The 8,286-nt window shown below is 44.4% G+C and overlaps 1 pseudogene; it reads right to left on the reverse strand.

Annotated features, from left to right (window-relative positions):
• LOC104855536 overlaps positions 1 to 6,704 on the reverse strand; it is a 12,867-nt pseudogene extending 6,163 nt beyond the window's left edge.
• Positions 6,705 to 8,286: the final 1,582 nt, after the last annotated feature.

Below are 8,286 nucleotides of genomic sequence, written 5' to 3' on the forward strand. Positions count from 1 at the left end.
TTTTTTTTTTTTTTTTTTTTTTTTTTTTTTTTTTGGTACTGGGATCAAACTCAGGACCTTGTGCTTGTGAGGCAGGTGGTGATACCACTGAGCTAAATCCCTGGCCCTCCTTTTGTGCTTTTTTTTGCCCATCATTGCCATGGGCAAGATATTCCCAGGCTGGCCTGGTGCTCCAGGAGAAAGATGAGAGGAGCCAAACCAACTAAGCAAAGCCCAGCCCAAATCATCTGACCGTCAGTTTACAGGCGAGAATAAGTCACAAACTTTGACTGTAAATTATTGAGATTTTGGGTGGTTTACTACATGGCAATAGCTGATTCATCATTCTTCCACTTCAGTCCCAGCACTGGTCCCCTGTAGTTTGAGACATAATGATTAAAGAAGGGTTAGGATCTTTCCTGGCTGGAGGATCTAGAAAAAGGAAGCATTTCCAGTTGGATCTTGATGAAGGGGAAGGATTTGGACACAGAGATAGGGAAAGGCACCCTGGAAGAAGGGAACACCATGAACAAAGGCACAGGGGCTAGGAAAAGGGGTAACAGTGTTTCACATTGGCCCAATTTTCTGAGAGATTATCAAGAGTTATAGATATTTTTAAAAACTCCATAAGTATGTATTAAATGAATGATTGTATTTCTGAAAGACCCACCAGGAAGAGATGCAAGGCAGTAGTCCACCACAAAGCCAGGTATTCCTGAATGGCCAATGAGATGGCAGGAGTAGCAAGGGTGACCAGGACTTCAGAGCCCCGTGACTGGATGCACCTGCCTCCTCCAGGGTGAGAGGTACAGGCACAGAGGAGTCTGGAACCAGGGAATTAATTAGAGGTGCATCTTCACACCCTTGGGCAGTAGAAAGTTGTCCCTAGATAATGCTGTATGTATATCTTGGTCCTGCTGGGGGTACAAATCCTATTGCTTTTTAGCTGAAAGAAACTCGTCCCTTGAGAAACACTTGCAAAAACACTACTGGTATATAGAAGCAGAGATGCTAAATGTCCCATCTCAGCTCCATGGCACGGAGAAGGGAAGGGTTTGCTGGGGATCTGTCTCTGCCTGGGCCCTCTCCCTCCAAGCTGCCTCTGCCTCTGTGAAGCTCATCAAAACTATTTAAACATCTGAATCATGGTGGATTTAATTCTTTTTTTGTTTGAGACAGAGTCTTGCTATGTAGTGTAGGCTGGTCTTGAACTCGCTATGTAGCCCAGGCTGGACTTGAATTTGTGATCCTCCCACATCAGTTTCTGGAATGCTAGGATTATAGGCATGTAGCAAGATCTCCAGATGAATTGGCCCCTTTAAACATTAACTTTCCTCAGTTGTAAAACCAATATGTAACAAGGGGAAAAATGAGAACCAAGACCTGTCATGTAGAGGTACAAGATCCCAACAATGAATGTAACTGTACTGTATTCTCTAAGATGTACCAATAAACTCAATTAAAAAATAAATAAATAAAAATAAAGCCAATATGTATTTCTGTTTTGGCCACCTCTGGCTCTTGGATCCTAGATCTATGTATAGTTACCTTCTGACACCTCCCTGGACCACAGGTATTAGAGAGCAAGCAATTGGTCTGTGCAGTTCACCAAGGGAATCTCCAAGACTGGGTATTGGATCTGGCACAGGGCACTTCACAGATAGTTGTCAAAAGAAAAATTCATGAAGATTCAGAAAAGAGATGCTATGCTTACTCACTATTCCAACAACCAGAGGAATCATTGCTTTCCTTCTGTGACTCTTCTATTATTTTACAGTTTTGAGTGGAACTTCAGCTAATAGTATTTTATCCCTCATCATTGAAATTCTTCACAAGTAACATTTTAAATTTCCCAGCAGTATTAATTAGCTTTCTCTCTTAGTTACTTCTCTGTCATTGCTGAGGCAAAATACCCAACACCCAAAGTTGAAGGGAGGAAAGGTTTATTTAGCTTACAGGTTGTAGAGGTGTCAGTCCATAATTGGCTGACTCCAAGGCAGGCTGGCACGGCTGACAGCTTTGCAGAGGAGAAACAGGTTATGGTGGGCAGAAGGTAGCAAAGCAAGTGAGGGCCTTAGCAGCTTCTTTCTGTACCTTTTATATTCTATCCAGGCTACCAGGATTAGGGTGGTACCAAATCAATCAGTGGACTGATTTAGTAATCATCCATCCTTAATACCAGCATTGTACCAGGAATTAATCACACACTCTAGATCCAGCCACCTCTCAAAAAGCCTCACCTATGACTGCATGAGGCTTTGAGGGGGACATCTAAACACAGCCATAACACTTTCCATCACTATAATGAAACAGCAGAGATGATTAACTTACAGACTAGAAGTTCCAGGCCAAGGTCAAGGAGCCCCTTGTTTTAGGTGTCTAGTGAAAATGGCACATCATGGTAAGACCACATGGCAGAGCAAATCTCTTGCAAAACCCACCAGGAAGAACAGGAAGAAAAAAAAGGAGACTTGGGTTCCACAATCTCCTCTGGGGGCCCCCAACAACATAAGGCCCTCCCATGAGGGCCTTACTTCATAAGGTCCTACTTCATAAGGACTCTACCCGCCCTCTCCAATAGCACCACCCTGAGGGTTAAACCTTTAACACATGGACTTTGGAGGGCACTCATCCGAACCATAACACACCATCATGGGCCAGGGATTTAGCTCAGTGGTGCTGCCATCTGCCTTGCAAGTGCAAGGTCCCGAGTTTAATCCCTGGTACCAAAAAAACCAAAAACTAAAAACCATAACACCATCATCGAGGGGCATCCTACCATTGAAAGTTTATATGCTGCATCTAATCTTTTGTAATTCTTCTAGAATAAGTATTTAAGCAGTGAAGGAAGGCTTGCCTATTTTCAAAGGATTTTATTAGGATGGACTCCCAGAAGCAGGTTAAAATATCTGAACTCTGTAAAAACTTCTGGTACATTTTGTTGGCATTGCTGCCTTGAATGGCTGTGCCAATGTCCCCTGTAGTAGGTGAGCACTGGAATAAGCTAAAAACGCAGGGAGGCTGTCTGATCTAGTGGCAAGGCACTGCCCTTCATAAAGAAAGCTGGACTTGGGAGGATTTTGAATCAGCACTTCCTTCTCTGGGCCTCAGTTTCCTCTTCCCCTTCCCAGTATTTCTACATTGTGTTGCCCACTTTCCAGGGCTGCCGTGTGATTCAAGTGAGGATGTGCTTGGGAAAAGGCTCCGGGAGGGGAGCTCGTCTTGTGCTGTGTATTGTACTTCCCTTTGAAGAGCACAGGGATGAGGGTCATCAAACAAGCAGCATCTTTCAGAGGAAAGTTAGCTGCCGCTCTGCTTTTGTGCTGGGTTTGGGAAGCGATAAGACTGCCTTTCTGAATTTTCGTATTCACTGTTTTCCCACTGCTTGGGCTGGGGTGGAAAGGGAGAAGCAGAAGGAAAGGAAGACAACTTTGACATCAAATCTCCAGTCTCGGGTTCTTTTGAGAAAGTGTCAAATTGATAGGAAACAAAGAGAATGTTGACTTCTGGAACTCTGGAAGAATTCTTTCATTTGCTGTTGCTTCCCTGCCCATTCGCTGAACTGAGTGAGTCCCTTCTCATCCTTGGGCGTCAGTCTCCCCTCTACATATTGAAGGGCCCATCCTGTTCTGGGATAGAGTCCCATCTATTGTGACTCAGTCCCATCTGCACTACCTTTGGGTCTAGTCAACTTCCCAAGGCCATCCTGGGTCACTGGATTTTGCTGGGCTACCCACACCAGAATCTCCTTTAGGATATCAGGTTGTATTGGTTTGAGGGTACATTTGAACTCTGGTGCAGCAGAAGTGAAGGCTTCTAAAGATTTCTCCTTTTGCAGCTCAAATTAAGACCTAAATCTGAGTACGTGCTTAAACTTAAATACTTAAACACCTCCTGTTCCCCCTTATCCCAGTGATACAGGGGGAAGAGATGTAATTCCCAAACCTGCTAGATACCAGAAAAGTGAGTGTGTGTTCTCTAAAATCGAAGAATGAATTCTAGGAACAACGGAGGTTAAGAGTAGGAAAAATAAAAATTTATTGAGGGAAAGAAAGTTTCTGTCTAAGAGAGGCAGAAGGGGACCGGAAAGTGGGTTGCCCACCCACCCCACTTCTCAAAGATGTTTTATACAGCAAAGCCATGTGGTGAGGTGGGCACAAAGTGGGACAAACTATAACCCAATGGAATCTAGGAACAACGGAGGTTAAGAGTAGGAAAAATAAAAATTTATTGAGGGAAAGAAAGTTTCTGTCTAAGAGAGGCAGAAGGGGACCGGAAAGTGGGTTGCCCACCCACCCCACTTCTCAAAGATGTTTTATACAGCAAAGCCATGTGGTGAGGTGGGCACAAAGTGGGACAAACTATATGACCCAATGGAAACTTGCAAGGTGGACATGAGGTGGGGCAAAACCATGACCAACCAATAAGATTACAAATACAGTAACCCAGGTAATATTGATTAAAGGGGTCAAATGAGGAAGCAAGTCACGCAGCAGGTACAAGGATTTTCAGTAGGGGGGGGGTCAGAGATATTTCCTGGAAAGGCTTGGCTCCCCCATCCAGGTAATTGATACCTGTTTAGAATATCAATCACTGCTCTTTATCCCCAGGGGAAACACAAGAGTATAGTCGTTTCTCTCCTTTTACAATTCTGGCCACACTGAATGTGTCTTGATTTTCCTCCATGTTGGCTCTTTCCTGTGTTGGCTCCTTGAGGGCTGCCCTGTCTAACTGCCTCCAAGATATCTAATTAACTTACCTGTCTCAAAAAGGGCCTGAATTCTTTTGTTTTGTTTTGTTTTTTTGTACTAGGGATGGAACTCAGGACCTTGTGTCTGAGAGGCAGGCGGCATAACCACTGAGCTAAGTCCCTGGTTGGGGGGGGTGCATTCTAATTGAGTGTGCACTTTAAAAATTTTGCCTAATACATTCCTTTGCGCCTTACTGATGCAGCCTGAAAAGGGTTTTTCGGTGAGGGGAGTTGGCAAACCTGCAGTCAGGGTTCCCCATCTTCACTTTGGAGACCTAGGACTGTTGATGACAGTGCCACCATCATGGCTCTCCATGGGCAGCTCCGGATAATTCATTTATTCAAAACATTTCTGTTTCTGGGGTATCCATTAAGGGTCTGGCACTGCCCCACATTCTTCAGACAGATGGATGACTGAGAGAGACATAGGCCCCTGACTTCTGAAAAGCGTGCATTACAACTGCAGAGACGAGGGGCGAGGGGGAAAGAGTCAACACCTTAGTTCAATAAAATGTCTTTTCTGTCTGTATGTTCCCATGGCAGGAGGAATTGATTTTTGTTTGCATTGAGAGGGAAAGTTTGCAAATGTCTGACTTAAAAACTGGCAAATAGAAGTACTGTGGAGCCCCAGGGGCATTGCAGAGAGGTCGGCAGTTTGCCACGGTGCAGAGTAGTGGACCCTAGGTACTGCACAGGTCTGTGACAGCTGGTCCTTTGTCAACGGCCACAGACATGAAGGGCAGAGAAAGGAAAGGCGGTGTTGGAGGGAAAACGGTAGTTTTGAATATAAGCCCTACTGTGAATGGCTCTAGGGCACATTCCAAATTGCAAGTACTGATTTGCAGTTGAGCTGTTTTTCACTCGGACAACTTTATATATTGTGCTCCAGGGTGAACAGCAATGGGGATGTATTTACTTAATGATGTGGGAAGGCCAGCCAGTAAATAAAACGATTACAAAATGTGACAAGCACTTCATGAAGGGGCCCTAAGAGGGGCTTGGAGGAAGGAAGGGCAGGGGCCAGGTTGCACAGGGTCTTGGGAGCTTAGAGAGGGGTTTGGATTTACTGTAAGTGCATCGGAGATTAGGGGAAATTGGAATTTGATTTACCTTTGCGGAGTCAATTTTGATTTAATTGAAATCAAATATTTCTGGAGAACATCCAAACAAATTGGCTTCTACGGGGACTGAATTCGGGACCTTGGGCAGGAGGCGGAACCACTGAGCTAAATCCCCGGCTCCCAGGTTTCTACTTCTTAAAGCCACCGACACCTTTGCCAGGCCGAATTTCCACAGCTTCTGTAGGACTGGGGATCCCATTTCCCAAGGAGACAAACATTCCGTTTCTGGTTAGATTTGCATTAGAAAGAGACCTTAATTACTCTGATCTCTCACAGGTCTAAGGAGCTGATTTGAGCTTTTCAGACGCTGAGAGTGTTAATTGGCTAAGAGGCCCAGCTGAGATGTGTGGCACCCAGAGGAAAGGGGGTGGGGTCCGGACGAGGGGAAGGGGGTTGCAAAGAAGAGGAGACTCCACACCCTTGTCGCGTTTCCTGGAGAACTGAAGAGGAGCTCGAGGGGAGCCGACTCCACCTTTGGCCCACTTGCATCCACTGGGTCTCCTCCCACTCGTCTTCAAGGACCCATCTGCCCCTACTGGCTCTAGGACCACCCCTTCCCCAGCTCGCCCTTGGTGGGCAGTGTTCCTTGGGCTCCTGGCTTCTAATCGCAGCACTTCCCGTGCTGTATTGATGTCTGTCCCTGAACTGGGAGGACAAGGATCTCGTCTCAGGCAGCTTAGTCTCTTGTCCAGCCCAAAGTGGGGGCCCAGGAAATGTGAAATGAAGGAATAATAGAGCAAATAATAATGTTAATATAATAATAGAAACCAACACTTACATATACTTTCCTGTGATTCTTGGCTTTGCCGTGTAGTCTCATTCCTATTCGCCGGTTCCTGTGGAGTAAATCTGCGTGAACCACTATGAATGCTTGCATGTATATTTATGAGATTTTTAGTAATTATTTACTTTCCTCAGGGGACCAGCAGCCCCTATTTTATTCATCCATTTATCTGCAGTTCCTTGCCCGTGTCTGGGCCTTAAAGGAAGGCAGCTATGCTAACCACTATAGCACCAGTGCCTCTAGGGCCTTAAAGGTCAATAAATATTTTTTGAAGGAGTAAATGAATACATGCATACTTCTAGTGATGGTGAAGTTACTGTCTTCAGCGGAAATCTTGCTCAGTTTAGTTACCTTTCTCTATTAGTTGTTTCCCTTCTTGTGGGAAACTGCAATATTGATTATGCCCCAAAGCAGGTTGTAAGTACTGCAGGCTGTGAAGAGAACCCCCCAATCGTCTTGTTTATAGAAGTGAGTCCAGCTAAAGCCTCCAGCCAAGGTCAGAGTAACTCACACACAAATTCCACTCCCACAACGAAAGCTTCTTAACTAGAAGGACAATGTTCTAATTACCCTATACTTTGTCTATTCTGTTCTTAATTCCAGAACGCTTTGTCTTGTCTTTTACAAGCCTTGTTTATGTTAAGTACCTCATCGCAGGTAGCCCTGCCCCTGCACATAGCTCACCTCTACCCCAACTGAGTGCCAATAAAAATCAGTGGCTCTGACCGGCCTGGGCCTTTGTCAATGGTATCTGCCTTGGTTGCCCTGGCTCCTTGCATTCTGTCTCTCTTAGTTCTGTCTATTAGTTTTTGTTTTTCTCAGGCCTGTATCATATACTGGGCAGGAGACTGGAACCTACTGCCGAGATTTCTAGTAATATTTCAGGGGTCCCTGGTACCTTCTTGTAGCTATATTTGCTTTCCTAGAACATCCACCCAGCACCGGCTCATGCACTCCCGTAATCAGCTCATCCAGCTCATCCCTTCGTGCTAGAAATCTATGGCTTGTGGACGCCTTTTCCTGACCTCCTCTGTTCTTCCTGTCCACAACACAACCAGTTTCTTTCTCAGAATGGCACAGTATCTAGGCACTGCCTCACTCTGGCCACAGTCTAGAGTGTCCTCCTTACTCTCATGATTAAGGACTGAGAAATGTGTAAGGTTGGGACGTTACTTCCCCTATTCTGGGAATTACACTTCTACTAATGCAATGCTTTAAGTACATTTGCCTCTACCCTGTTTAAATCAATAGCTAAGGCACCAAGAAAGAAGATAAGTTGACCAATTGAGGTCTCTCCCTTTGTTCTGGTATAGAAAATGTTAATAGTGGTTATATGGGTGTTCACTGTGAACCTTTTTCATTTTCTTGGTACATTTGAAAAGTTTCATAATTAAATATTGGAAAGAGAAAAAAAAAGCCCTATACATTAAAGTGAAATATTGGAAATACCTCAGTTAATCCCAGAGAGCCACAGACAGAGAGAAAGGAACAAGATAAGATAAAGAAAGCAAATTTAAAAATCACCATCCTAATGGTATTCATATAAAAATACTATTAAATATAAATGAACCAAATATTTCAATAAAAGAGTAGAAATCTTTAGGTTGGTTTAAAAAAATGCTAATCACTTGTTATCCATAAGAGATATTTGA

Source organism: Fukomys damarensis, unplaced genomic scaffold (assembly GCF_012274545.1).
Source record: "Fukomys damarensis isolate Sample0158 unplaced genomic scaffold, DMR_v1.0_HiC HiC_scaffold_36, whole genome shotgun sequence".
Taxonomy (NCBI): domain Eukaryota; kingdom Metazoa; phylum Chordata; class Mammalia; order Rodentia; family Bathyergidae; genus Fukomys; species Fukomys damarensis.